Source organism: Nannospalax galili, unplaced genomic scaffold (assembly GCF_000622305.1).
Source record: "Nannospalax galili isolate Female #2095 unplaced genomic scaffold, S.galili_v1.0 scaffold373, whole genome shotgun sequence".
In the NCBI taxonomy this organism is placed as follows: Eukaryota; Metazoa; Chordata; class Mammalia; order Rodentia; family Spalacidae; genus Nannospalax; species Nannospalax galili.
In genome coordinates this window covers 208,072-222,467 of record NW_008332085.1, presented here as the reverse complement: position 1 = coordinate 222,467, position 14,396 = coordinate 208,072, and the positions used below count along the sequence as shown (strand labels likewise).

General features: G+C 41.4%; 1 pseudogene; it reads right to left on the bottom strand.

Moving 5' to 3' along the window:
• Positions 1 to 2,481: 2,481 nt before the first annotated feature.
• Positions 2,482 to 8,943, bottom strand: LOC103729185 (annotated as a pseudogene).
• Between the last annotated feature and the right edge of the window lie 5,453 nt (positions 8,944 to 14,396).

The window sequence follows — 14,396 nt, the reverse complement described above, 5'->3', positions numbered from 1 at the left end:
GCATTCATCCTATGAGTACAGGTTGCTTTGAAAATGTGCCACTTCAGGCTAAGTGTCTCACACACAATTATTCTCTGCATTCGACCAGTTGTAGAACTCTGTTAGTCTCAATGTGTTGTAAAAAGAAGCTTCTTTGATGAGTGGTGAGAGGTAAACTTCTCTAAAAATATAAGGATGTATATTTAGAATACAGTAAGAAATTGCAATGCTCTATGAATGTAGCAAAAGTTGGTTTTCTCCAGGATCTATGACCTCTCCAGCCATTTATATTAGACTGTGTTTACAGGACCACACATAACTTCCATTCCACTGAGCATGCCTTAATTTTAGACAGGTGTTTATTACCCCCAAGATAAAAGAGCCACTAGTACATCAATAGCAATAGTTTGTTGGTCCAGTCATGGCTATTTCTTAGACTTTACAGCTGGGTAGGACTATTGGCTGGTGTTCTCCCTTGGTAGCTTGTACAGTATCCTCTGATACCATGAGAGCTAGTCTTCAGGGAGCAGGCTTCCAGGTCAGTCCTAGCTTATTACTCCAAGACCTGTGTCTGAAGTATGGCCTGTCTTCAGCAATAGGGTCTTACCTTCAAATTCTAGGTTACAATCAATGGCTTTGGCAATAGCCTATCCTATTTTGGGAGTCTCTTGGACCATTCCGGCCAAAAACTTGAAGTGAGGTTTCTCCTTCCTGGCACTGGTTTTTGTTATATATAGCCTTCAGCTATACATACATTGGTGGCAACTGATTACTGCTGGGTGAGGGAGAGTAGAGCTTCTTTAAGATCTCGAGATAGGCTGACCAGACTCCAGTGAATGAACTTGCACCAAACGACATATGGGTATAAATGCTTGAATGGATAGGTCTTAACATATATGACAGAGTGCATGAGGTTAGGTGATAGGAGCAGTGAGGGACATAGATGGGGTGAAGCTCTAAATTTGATCAAGAGCATTGTATGAAATGAGCAAAAATTCAATAAAAAAATTTAGAAAAAGAACCCCCTTTTTCCTATTTCCTTCCTTTGATAACACTGGATTCACAATAGAATTTTACCAGATCTTCAAAAATACCTACAACCAATTATATTTGAATTATTCAAAAAGATAGAAACAGGAAATATTCATGAACTTTTCTTATAACACTAGCATTAGTCTAGTTCCCAAACCAGGAAAAGACACAATAAAAAACAAAAGCTGTGGGCCCATATCCCTAATGAATATAGATGCCAAAAATCTCAACAAAATACTCCCAAATTGCATGCAGACACATATGAAAAAGATAATCCACCATAATCAAACTTGCTTTATTCCAGAGATGCATGGATGGTTTAATTTATGTAAGTCAATAAATGTTATGTCATATACACAAAAAATAAAAGCATACACATAAAATAAAAATAATAAAATATTTTTTAAAAGATAACAAAAGACATTGTATTATATATTGCCAAATTAAAGCCTTATTTATGTTCTCACCCTTTCTACTTTGTCAGACACTGAACAGACTTTTGTCTTTTCTAATCCTCAGCAGTTGCTTCAGGAAGTAAACCGGCAGCTCACAAAGAAGAAGTAATAACCAGGTTTGGGAAGGACGTACTTGGGAAACTATTCATTAGAGTATAACAGAAGGCATTGTATTATATTTTGCCAAATTAAATCCTTACTTTTTGTTTCCACCCTTTCTACTTTGTTGGACACTGAACAGAGTTTTATCTTTTCTAATCCTTGTTAGACTACTGATTTAAAGAGAGAAAAAAAAATTAAAGAGAAAAAAAATTTTTTCAAAAAAGTTTAGTTTTATAATAAAACTGTTTAGGGGCGAGAGAGATGGCTCAGCAGTTAAGAGCACTGACTGCTCTTACAGAGGACCCAAGTTCGATTCCCAGCACCCACATGGTGGCTACCAATCATCCTTAACTCAAGTTCCAGGGGAATCCGAAGCCCTCTTCTGATGTCCACGGCATTGCACGACATGGGTGCACTCACATATACGCAGGCAATACACTCACACATAAAATAAGAATAAATAAAATGTTTTTTAAATGAATAAGTAAACTTTAAATAACCCCTCCAAAGTTTAGTTTTATAATAAAACTGTTTAAATAATTAGACCCTTCCATTCCTAAAGATAAAATAAACAAATGTAATCTTTTACCTTAGTTTGCTCAATTAGCTGTTCAGAGGATCAAAGCGGTAAAGACAACATGAAATTTAACATTTTAATACTGATGTTGTACACCGTTTTACTTAACATTTTGGGAAGTAACTGCCTCCAATGCCAATTCAGAAAACACTTTTTTGTTGCTAATATAATTGGTTTTTGTAATGAAAGCCAACAAATAAACGAATACTTATTATTCAAAAAAAATTTTAGTAAATAAAGTCATGTCAATGTTGTCTTCTTTTTTCTTTTTTTCTGTACAAGTTAGGTTTTATCAAGAAAGGATGTAACAGCTCACTCAGTTAAGTAACAGTCTGCCTAGAAGCATTCGTGCTGGACAACGGAGGGGCCAGACTCACAATACTCCTGCTTGCTGGAAAGTGGACAGTGAGGTCAGGATGGAGTCACTCGCCCACATGGAGCACTGACGCTCAGGAGAAGCAAGGACCTTGATCATCTTTCTGGGAGCCAGAGCAGTGATCTCCTTCTGCGTCCCAATCTGCAATGCCGGGGTACGTCGTGGTGCCACCAGACAACACTGTGTTTCCATAGAGGCTCTTGTGGATGTCAACGTCACAGTTCATGATGGATACCACAGGATTCCATGCCCAGGAAGGAATGCTGGGCCGCTGGGCAAGCGGAAGTGCTGGTTGCCAATGGTGATGACCTGGCCATTAGGCTGCTCATAGCTCTTCCCTAGCCAGGAGGAAGACGCAGCGGTGGCCATCTCTTGCTTCAAGTCCAAGGCAACATAGCACAGCTTCTCCTTGATGCCACATACGATTTCCAGCTCGACTGTGGTGGGGAAGCTGTAGCCGTGCTCGGTCAGGATCTTCTTGAGGTAGTCTGTCAGATGCCCGCCAGCCAGGTCCAGACACAAGATGGCACAGCCTGGATGGCTGCATACATGGCTGGGGTGCCACACGCAGTTTATTGTCTAAGGTGTGGTCCCAGATCTTCTCCATGACTTCCCAGTGGGTGTCAATGCCGCGCTCGATGGGGTGTTTCAGGGTCGGCATGTCTCTCTTGCTCTGGGCCTCATCACCCCTGTAGGAGTCCTTCTAGCCTATGCCCACTATCTCTCCATGGTGCCATAGGAGACCCCCGATAGAAGGGACGACAGCAAGAGAGAACCAAATTCGCACTGGCTTTGCAAGGTGTGGGAGCAGGTGTGGGCAATCAGCCACAGCTATATCATCCATGGTGAACTGGGTGGGGGGCGTAGATCCGTGGAGGGGCAGATGGAGGGACCTGTGCTATCATTTTTATGTTTTCAAAGAACCAGCTTTGAGATTCATTGATTCTTTGTAAAGTTTTGTTTGTTTCTATTTCATTGATTTCTACTCTGATGGTATTTCTTCTCATCTGCTAGACTTGAGTTTGATTTCATGGTGCCTTTCCAGATTCTTGAGTCTAACATTAGGTCATTTATTCTGTGCTCTTTCTGGATTTATTTTTGTGTTTTTTTTTCAATATATATTTTATCGAATTTTTGTGCATGTCATACAATACATCTTAATCATATTTAGACCCTCCTCTCCTATCTGCAACTCCCTATAGGCCACCCAGTGGATTTCATGCATCCTGTCATATATGTTAAGGCCTACCAAGTCAAGTTTATGTACCCAGATATCCCTTGGGAGGAATTCATTCACTAGAACTTGTTCACCCTTATCTACCATCACTCCGTTAAAGAAGACCAACTTTTCCTTAAGTAGCAGAGATCAGCTGCCAATAGTCCCTTGGCTAAGGTTGGTCCCTGCTGCCTATTTTCCCAGTTCTATGCTGGGTTTTTGTCTGATTGAGTTTGCATGGGTCTTGTGCATGTTGACACCAGTACTGTAAGTTCATATGAGCAAGGTCCCAAAAGAGTGGAAGACTGTTTTTCCTTATGGTCATGCACCAACCCTGGCTCTTACAGTCTTTTCACCCCCTCTTCCACAATGATCCCTGAACCCTGGGTGGGCGAGGTTTAATATAGGAGTCCTGTCCAAGGACATGCACTCTGCAGGCTCTTATTCTCTACACTTTGGCCAATTTTATCCTTCTGTATTAATCACTCTGTTACATGAAGAAGCCTCACTGATAAGAGCTGATGTTTTTTAATATTTTATTATTTTTATTTTATGTGTATGCTTGTATTGCCTGCATGTAGGTAAGTGCACCCATGCTGTGCAATGCCCACAGAGGACAGAAGAAGCTGTCAGATCCCCTGGAACTGGAGTTACAGACAGTTGTTAGCTGCCGTGTGGGTGCTGGGATTCAAACCTGGGTTTTCTACAAGAACAGCCAGTGTTCTTAACCACTGAGCCATCTCTCCAGCACCATGAGCTGATCTTTAATGTAATTGCTTAGAGCTGTAAACTCCCCTCTTAGGAAGTGTGTCAAAAAGGTTTTCTTGGTTGTTTTCATTTTCATTTAGTTCCAGGAATACTTTTATTTCTTTCTGGGTTTCTCAATTGACCCATTCATCACTCAGGAGTGTGTTGTTTACTTTCCATGAGCTCAATGCTTACTAGAGCTTCTTTTGCTGTTGATTTTAAGCTTTATTGCATTGTGATCCAGTAGAATTCATGGAATTGTTTCAATTTTTGTATTTGTTGAGATTTTGTGACCCAGTATGTTGTCCATTTTAGAGAAACTTCCATGGGCTGCTGAGTTAAATGTATATTCTTTGGTGCTTAGGTGGAATATTCTGTAGATGTCTGTTACGTCCAGCTACTGTTGCCAGCTTACAAGCATCTCCCCACACCATGCAAGAATGAGTAATGGCTTGATTTTGTGCAGGTCTTCTGCAGAAAATCACAGCTGCTGTGAGTTCATGAGCACAGTGGCCCCGTCATGTCCAGGAGACACTGTCTTCCTCTGTTCCTCCCCAGACTCTGACTTTTATAGTCTTTCCACCCCATCACCTTAATGGTTCCTGAATTTGGGGAGGACAGAGCATAATGTAGTTTTCCCATTTTTAGCACTCCATAGACACTTAATCTCTGAACTACCGACCAGCTGTAAGTTTCTGCACTAACCACCATCTATTTCATACAGGAGTCCCATCCAACACTCTACAGTCTTATTCTCCAAAACTTGGCCAGTTGTGGCTTGTGTTCATCACACTCTGATTTACATGGACACCTCGCTGGTGACAGTTGAGGAGTGCAAGTTAAGGGGTGTGTTAGTCCTCTCTCTACCCCTTATTCTGCTGTGTTCCATGAGCTTTAGTTGTAGAAATTCCACTGCAGATGTGTCACCTACTACTGGGCATCTCCCAGGTATATGTTCTGTGTGCCTGACCAGATGTGCAACTCTGCAGTAGCCTCCATCTGTTGCAGAAAGAAGCTTCTTTGATGAGTGCTGTATGGTATGCTTGTCGCTCTAAGGGAGACCTCTTCTATCTGGCACTGCATTTTCTGCCAAGCAGCTCCTAGGTATACATATGCATTAATATCCAGACATTCTATGTGCATTTCTCATAGAGTTTCTAGGGCATCACTTTTCCTTTAGGTTTAAGTTCTTCAATTTCATTTTTACTTTTCTTCTGACCCTAGCTGAACTCTTCAGCCCTCTGTCTGACTTGATTCAGCTGTTGTTTCAGAGAATAGGTAACAGTGGAGTCCAAGACATGAAGAGTAAGCACCGCCCAAGTGCAAGAATAGTTATGACATGGGGACTGTCCAGGAGGAAATGAAAGGCGTTCTGTATTAAAAAATGACTTTGAACCTTTGGGGTGAAACAAGAACTCTGTTTGAATGTTTAAATTCATCCACTGTTTAGAGGATTGATTCTCACGGTGATGCTAATTGGAGGTGGTGCGACTTTAAAGAGGTGGATCCTAGCGGGAGGGTCTTGTTCTCAGAATGGGTTACAGTAGTTCTCTAAAGCCTGAGCCTGGTGATGCCCAACCTCCTTCTCCTTCTGGCTTCCTCTATTGATGTGATTCCTTCCCCTACCACATGTCCCTGTCATTACAGCCCTTCGGGATAGCACAGCATTCCATGGTGGAAATGGTATTTCTGTAAGGTTACATGTAACAATGAACTTAGCTTTTGTTCCTGCCAAATATTAATTATACACAGTAATGAGTTTCATTATGACATTTTCACAGTTATGTAATTTTGATCATATTGAACCCCCTTACCCTATTATTAGATTGTGAAGTGCAGAGTACAGGAACCAGAGACAAGGAAAGAGAACAACTCTGACCTCAGCAGACAAGACTGTGTTTATTAGCACAGAGGAGAGCAGCAACTTTCCTGTGGGACTGAAAGCTGTTCCAGCAGAAGGGAGCTAGTCAGAGTTCTTATAGAGGGTTTAGGAGGCCGCTGCAAGGGGAGGTTTGGAAGCAGCTTCAGGGAAAGGCCTGCAGACAGCTACACGGGGAACTTTGTTCCCAATATAGAACCGGATGCTCTTAGGGTAGGGCTGGGGGACCAGATGTTCTCTGGTCAGGAGCGCCATGTTGTCCCAATTTCCCTTCACTTATATTTTGTCTCTCTTACTCCTACTGATCCCTTCTTCTCCCCAACCAGTCTCCCTTGTAAATGTCTTTGTTCTCGTTCTCTCTCTCTCTCTCTGTCTCCCCCCCCCATTAGTTAGATTTCCTTATGTGAGCATGACTGATGGTTTATTTCCAGGAACACTGGTTTAAGCTGCCTATGTTAAATGTCTAATCTCTACATAGCAATGATAGATTACAAATAGCACCTCATAGAGGGGTCGGGCCTCGTTGGCCTTTCTCCATCCATATCCACATTTTTTTTTTTTTGCAGATCATACTTTTTATTTTGGCTTTTTTAAATCACTGTTTATTCCATCTCGTAGAGGATTTTTTTCCCGAACAAATATCTGCAACAATTTTGAATTCCCCTAAATCATACATACGTAACAAATACCGGGCTATTAAAGTATTAAATTTGTACAAAAAACTTTTCCCACATTTTGACAGGCCCAATCTTGTTCATGTCCTGCAGGTAATCACAGAGGCTGTGACATCATGAGTGTTATGGACAGGGCATATGTAGACGACAGTGCCCTTCCTGTGGCTTTTATATTCTTTCTTTCCTTCCAGAATATTCCTTGAGCCTCAGAGGTGTTGATATAGATGTCCTATTTACAACTGAGTAGTCAATAATCACTCCTAGCAATTTAAACTGTTGTGAATTCTGCAGTAACCTCCATCATTGCCAAAAGATTCTTCACCGACAAAAACTCATTGAATCACTAATCTGTGGGAATCAATATAAATATTTGGCAGGCAATTTGATGGTCACAGTATTTCCATTTAGCAAAACAAAAGTATCAGCTTCCACGCTGAAGTCTATGAACTCCCTAGGCACCAGCCTTTGAAGAGGTTGGGGATGGAAACTCAAATCTAGTCAGAAAGTGGTTGGTTACTCCCCTCACAGTCATGCCACTATTGTGCCTGAGGGAACTTCTTGCCTGGCAGGTAGGTACTACAGCATGCTGTGTTGACAGGTGAGTAAGGAGGTGAATGCCTTTTTCTCCCTGAAAATTGCGTAGTATGATTTTGCACTGTGAATCTAGCCACCAGAAGGGAAATGAGCTTCATTTCAATCAATGTATTACATGTGGGTCTCAAGCAATCATTTTGAACTCAATAAACATACTATTTTTACTTGATCATTATTCCTTACCTAAGGCCTCCGAAGTTGGGAGAAAATGAAGATTATCGAGCAGGAGCCTGCTTTCATACTTTATAGTTTACACTTTCTACTTTCCTGTGCTTTATGGGTCATGGCTTAAGCACATCTCTGACTGGATGTGCATTGAGGGAGAAGGACAAATTCCTGCTACTGAGTTATGAAGAGCTAAAAATGACAACCATCATTTTTATATTTGCCAGCTTCACCGCTGTGACATCTCCCATTCCTCAATGTTTCTAGAAAAGGAATGAAGTCTAAAGTTAAGAAATACGAGCCAGAGCCAGACCTGCAGCAAGCAGGGAATGTGTTCCTTTATTAGAAGTCACAGTGAGGGGCAGAAGCAGGCCATGGAAACAGGCATTTGCAACTAAGGAAAAGGATCTTGAGGTTTTTTAGGAAAGTTGTTAGACATAGCTGTGGGACTTTACTTGGTGCCAGGGTCTGGTGTCCTTGTGGTGACTGAGGGTTTTCTTCCTAAGACTATTTTCTCAGGAAGGGCAGGTGAGCTATCTATGGCTCTAATGGAGGCAGGTTGGCTCCATAAATAGTCTCTCTCAGTCCACGAAGTGACCAGTTGATGAGGCTTGAGCAAGGCCAGGCTGCCAATTTAGGACCTGTAGGCCACTTTACAGAATTTATGTCTTTATGGCTTCCTTTAATGAAGCTTATGGCTCTCCTGCACTTCACACATTCTATCATTTCTATTCCACCTTCCCTGTCAATATTTATATACATGAAGAGTCGATAAAAGTGAGGTTACAACCTTTGGGCTTTGATGGAGCTCAGTTCTGCAGAAGCTGAATCAGGGACAAGATAGAGTCCAGCTGTCTCTTGAAAACAAGAGAATGTTTGGACGTTGGCGGAACACCACCTCCTGGTCACTGCCTTGGGATAGTAAGAACCATAGTGGATGGGCTTGGGTTCTCCTTTCTCACTGACTACAGCTCTGGGAAAGGATTTGGTTAGTAACAGAAAACAAAAACAACTCTTTGAACTTTGCTTGATTTATATTATGCATGCTGTATCCTTGGCTGACCCTGCTCATTGGGTATAAAGAACTGCTCTTAGAATTAAACTCACCTTTCTCCACCTGAGAGTTGGGTCCTTTGCCATCAATCATTTCGCCATCCACCAGCAGACCTGAGTCTCTACAGGACTTTACTGACATAAATCCAGTTTATCGTTCCAAAGCTTCTTGCTTGTACTTCACATCTATATCTATTGTGTACATGCTGTACAGTGTGGTGGTTTGTTTTTCTGGCAAGGATTTTAAATGATATGAGCAGGATACATGATGCTAGAGAAGCAGTTACACTGTCTCCTTTCTTCTTATCCTCCTTCTGCTCAACCATTTCTGAGCTTTCCTCCTCCTAATCTGTAGTCTCACAGCTGCTCTCTTTCCTGGCCTCATATAGGGTACTTTCCTGTCCTTATACAGGATGCCTTCTCTCTCCTGTCTTTTTTTTAGGAAATGAAGAGCCATAGAGAAGATCTGTCAGTTCCTGGGACAAACTAGAACCAGAAGAACTCAATTTACTCCTCAAGAATAGCTCCTTCTAACCCCAAAACAAAACAGTATATCCAGGAATGCCCTCATCTGTGAACAGTACGGTTCTCAGAGTCAGAAGAATCTTTCCATGGTTCTTATGTGGACTTCAGGTAGCTCAAGAATGTTGATGTGTCCCTGGAGTGGAGCATGGGATTGAGATGGTCATATAAGGGCTGGCCAACTGGTGACTTAGCAAAGGTAAGACCCCTTGGTAAATAAAATATAAAGTATCAAAGTGAAGAACAGAAGGAAGAGACTTCTGTGAGGCATGTAAGGTTTCCTGTGATGAAGATTAATCATAAGTGTTCCAAATCTTATGGGCAGAAATTTGATATAGGTGTCATAATCAAGGACAAGCACTTTGCAGTCTCTTAGTCTCTGTATTTTGGCCAGTTGTAGATCTCTGTGTTAATCACCATGTGCTGCAAGAGAAAGTTTATCTGTTGAGAGTTAAGAGATGCATTCACCTATAGGTGCAACAGCAAGTCGTCAGGAGTTGGTTAAATATTATGTCTGATTAGCAGAATAATAGTAGTGGGCTCTCCCGCTATGGCCAGTGACTATCTAGCCACAGGTTTCTGGGCTTCAGGTATGGGCTCTACCTTGTGAATCTGACCTTAGATCCCGTCAGAAAGTGTTTGGTTACTTCCATAACATCCATGAACTTATTGCATAAATGGGCATATCTTGCCAAGTCAGTTGTTGAATTTGGCAGGATTCACAGCTGGGCAAAGTTAATTATTTCTTTTCTCTCTTAAGCATGCATAGCCCTTTTCCAAAACTGTGAAAGGCAGCCAGTAGAGATAAGGCTTTGAGGTCAGTTCCACCTTGGTTTATCTTTGTTTGTTCTATAGCTCACGTACATTGTGTCTAAGCCAATAGGGTCTTACTCTCCAGTCCCAGTGGGTAACAAACAGTAGGGGCAATAGCCAGTGTTGTTAGAAAGTCTATGACTGGTCAACACTTTCAAAACTCAGAGTCCATTCCTGACATTGGGCTTTTTCTTTGGTAGTCTATGGGTCTGGCAGGGACAAAGTCCCCCTGTTATAGGGTAACTTAAACTATGTGTGTAGTGTATATGTACTTGCCTTAAGAAGCTTGTGTACTGGTGGATTTCCATATGGCTTTTTCTAAAGTTTAGTGTTAGTTACCCCTTCACGTACTGCCTCCATTGCCCTGCTATTCTCCACCCCATTTAGTACTTCCTACTCCATTATTCTGCTTTCCCATTAATTTCATTGCATTTTCTCCCTCTCATGAAGCCTCCCTACATGGTGCTTTACCAGTTTCCTGATATTTATGGATTTTGTTATTAAAATATACCTATCTAAGGATTCAAAGATAGCATCCATTTATGAGAGAGAACATACGATGTTTGTTTTTCTGAGTCTGGGTTACCACACTCAGGATAATTCATTCCATTTGCATCCATTTACATGCCAATTTTATATTTTTTTCTTAACAGCTGAATAATATTCCATTGTGTAAATGTACCATTCTTTCATTATTCAGTCATCAGTTAATGGGCATCTGGGTTGTTCCTATTTCCTGGCTCTTATGAACAGAGCAGCAATAATGATGAACAGGTATCTCTGTTGTAGGATATAGAATCCTTTGGGTATATGCCTAAGAGTAATGTGGCAGGATCCTATGATAGATCTATTTCTAGGTGTTTGGGGAATCCCCACACTTATTTCTGTAGTTCACATTCCCACCAGTAATGCTAAGAGTTACCTTTTCACCACATCCTTGCCAGCATTTATTGTTGTTTTTGGGATCGCAGCCATTCTGAGTGAGGCAAGATGAAATCTCAAAGTGGTTTTAATTTGTATTTCCCCTCTGGCTAAGGACACTGAAAAATATTTCTCAGTTATTTGCATTTCTTCTTTTTTTACTCAATGTATTTTTTTTAATTTGTGTGCATTTCATACAATACATCTTAATCATATTTAGGCCTCCTCCCTCACCACCCCCATACCATCCCACCAAATTTTACACATTCTCTCATATGCATTAAGGTCTATCTAGTCAAGTTTATGTGCACAGATGTCACTCTGTGTGTGTTCATCTACTGGAGTGTAATCAGCCTACCTAGAATCACTCCCTTAAAGAACATCAATTCTCCCTCACACAGCAGTAATCCATAGCCAATAGTTCCTCAACTAAAGTTGAGGCCTCCTGCTCATTTTCCCAGTTCTATGCTGGGTTTTTGTCTGGTTGAATTTACATGGGTCTTGTGTACACTGTGACCATTGCTGTAAGTTCATGTGAGTAGATTTCAAGAGGCCTAGAAGACTCTGTTTCTTTATGATCATGCACCAACCATGGCTCTGACTATCTTCCCACCCCATTTTACACAATAGTCCCTGAGCTGTGGTGGGAGAAGTTTAATAAAGGAGTCCTATCCAGGGACATGCACTTTGCAGTCTCTTATTCTCTGTACATTGGCCAGCTACAGCCTTCCGTATTCATTACCCTCTGTTGCATGAGGAAGCTTCTCTGATGAGAGCTGAGAGACACATTAGTATTCTCTCTACCCCCTGTTTCACTATGTCCCATGATCCTTAGGTATAGAGGTTTTAATTGTACATATGCCACATAGGGCTGGGCATCTCAAAGACATTTATTCTCTGTGTGTGACCAGTTGTGGAACTCTGTAATAGTCTCCATTTGTTGCAAAAAGAAGCTTCTTTGATGAGTGGTGAATGGTATACTTGCCTGTAAATATAAGGATACATATTTGGCATGTAGTAAGAACTTACATTTGTCTAAGGATGTGGCAGAGGTAGAGTTTGCTCTAGGACTGTGACTTCTCCAGCCATGTGTATTTGGCTACAATTACCATCACACCCATGAACTCCCTCCCATTGAGAGGGTTTTAAGTCCGATTAGATAGCTGCTCATTGCTCCCAAGATAGAAGTGCCACTTTGCACCACTGTAGTTGATTGTGCAGTTATTGTTGTGCTTATTAGGTTTTAAAACCAGAATTGGGTCATTAATTTATTTTTCTCCCTTATCAGTTTGCATAGCAGCCTCTAAAACTATGAGACCTAGTCTTCAGGGAAAAGGCTTCCAGGTCACTTCCAGCTCCATTGCTGCAAGTCCTATGTCTAAAGTATGTCCTGTCTTCAGCAATAGGGTCTTACTTTCAGGTTCTAGGAGGTAATCAAGGGTGGTGGCAATAGCCTGTGTTATTGTGGGAGTCTCTTGGACTACCCTGACCGACAACTCGAAGGGTGGTTTCTCCTTTCTGGCACTGACTTTCTTGTGATATAATCTTCAAGTATACACATGCACTCAGATTCAGATATTATATGTTTATTTTTTCAGTGGGTTTTTGAGTTACTATATTTCCCTCTGATTTTTCACATTTCCTAAGCTTTATCTCACTTCTCTCTCTCTCTGCCTGTCTAACCACTCTCCTCCACTTAAAATACCCTCATTTCCCTTAATAATACCTGTCCTCTGTTATCTCCCTTCCCCTGAGTTCCTTCTCCTTTACCCCCGTTGTTCCTAGTATGTCCTTCCCTCCTCCCTTCCCAGTTGAATACCCCCATTTTCTCCATTTACCCCTTGGTAACATCTGTTTCCTACTATCCCTCTTTCTCGGGCTCTTTCTTTCCATTTATCTCCAGGTTCCTTTACATTTTCCTGACCCCTCCAGCTACATCATGGTATATACTCACATATAAGGATTTGGTGCTAGGATCCACAAATGAGGGAGAACATACTTTGCTTGTTTTCTGAGTCTGTTACTTCACTTGGTATGACAGTTTCTAGTTCCATCCATTTACCTGCAAATTTTATGATTTCATCTTTCTTTGCTGCCTTTGAGTGGAACTCTGTTGTATGAACGTACCACATTTTCATCATCCATTCTTCAGGAGAGGGACATTTGGGTTGTTTCCATTTGTTAACTATTGTGAAAAGAGCAGCAACAAAAATGGGTATACAACTCCGTCTACTGCAGGATAAGTCTTTTGGGTATATGCCAAGGAGTGCTATAAACGGATGGTATGATAGGTTCATTTTTATCCTTTTAAGAGTTCTCCACACTGTTTTTCCACAGTGATTGCACGAGTTTGCAATCCCACCAGGAGTGAATGAGCATTCCCCTTTCTCCACATTCTCACCAGCATCCTCACCCACCCACATCTACAATGGAACCTCTACACCTAAGGCTCATTAAACATAGTGGAACAGGAAGTAGAGAGGATACTAATACATACCTCAGTTCTCATCAATGAAGCTTCCTCATACAACAAAGTGTGCTGCACACAAAAATACACAACTGGCTACGTTTTAGATAACAAGAGACTGCATAGTAAGTGTCCCATAGGACTCCTATGTTAAACTTCACCCACCCAGGGCTCAGGGACCGTTGTGGAAGAGGGGGTAGGAAATTGTAAGAGCCAGGATTGGTGCATAAACATAAGGAAGGCTTTCGGGCCACTGGGAAGCTTGCTTATATGAACTCGCTACAATGGAGATAGCATGCACAAGACCCCTGATGACTCATTCAGACAAATACCCAGCATAGAACGAAGGAAATGGGCAGCAGGTCCCCACTCTAGTCAAGTGCTCTGTGAGAGAGAGTAGACCTTCTTTAAGGGAGTGACTCTAGATAGGCTGACTAGACCCAGTGGATGAACTTGCACCAAGGGACATCGGGGTACAAATGCTTGACTATATAAGACAACATATATGACAGAATGTATGAAACACAGTGGGGGGCCTGTGGGAGGGTGTGAATGGGAGTGTCTAAGTTTGATTAAGATTTATTATATGAAATGCACAAAGCTCAATAAAATATTTTTAAAAGAAAAAAGAAAACACTTCTATATAAATGCATAAAATATTAAATTTTTTCTATATAAATAATATGAGACACCACCTTCTTATGGCCTTTGAAAAGACACAGGCACACACACACAGAGACCACAGTAGACATATGAAGTTTCTCAGTGGTGTTTAAGCATGTTCCCTGTTGGGTTTAACATCTCTCCAGGTATAACAAGTGTCA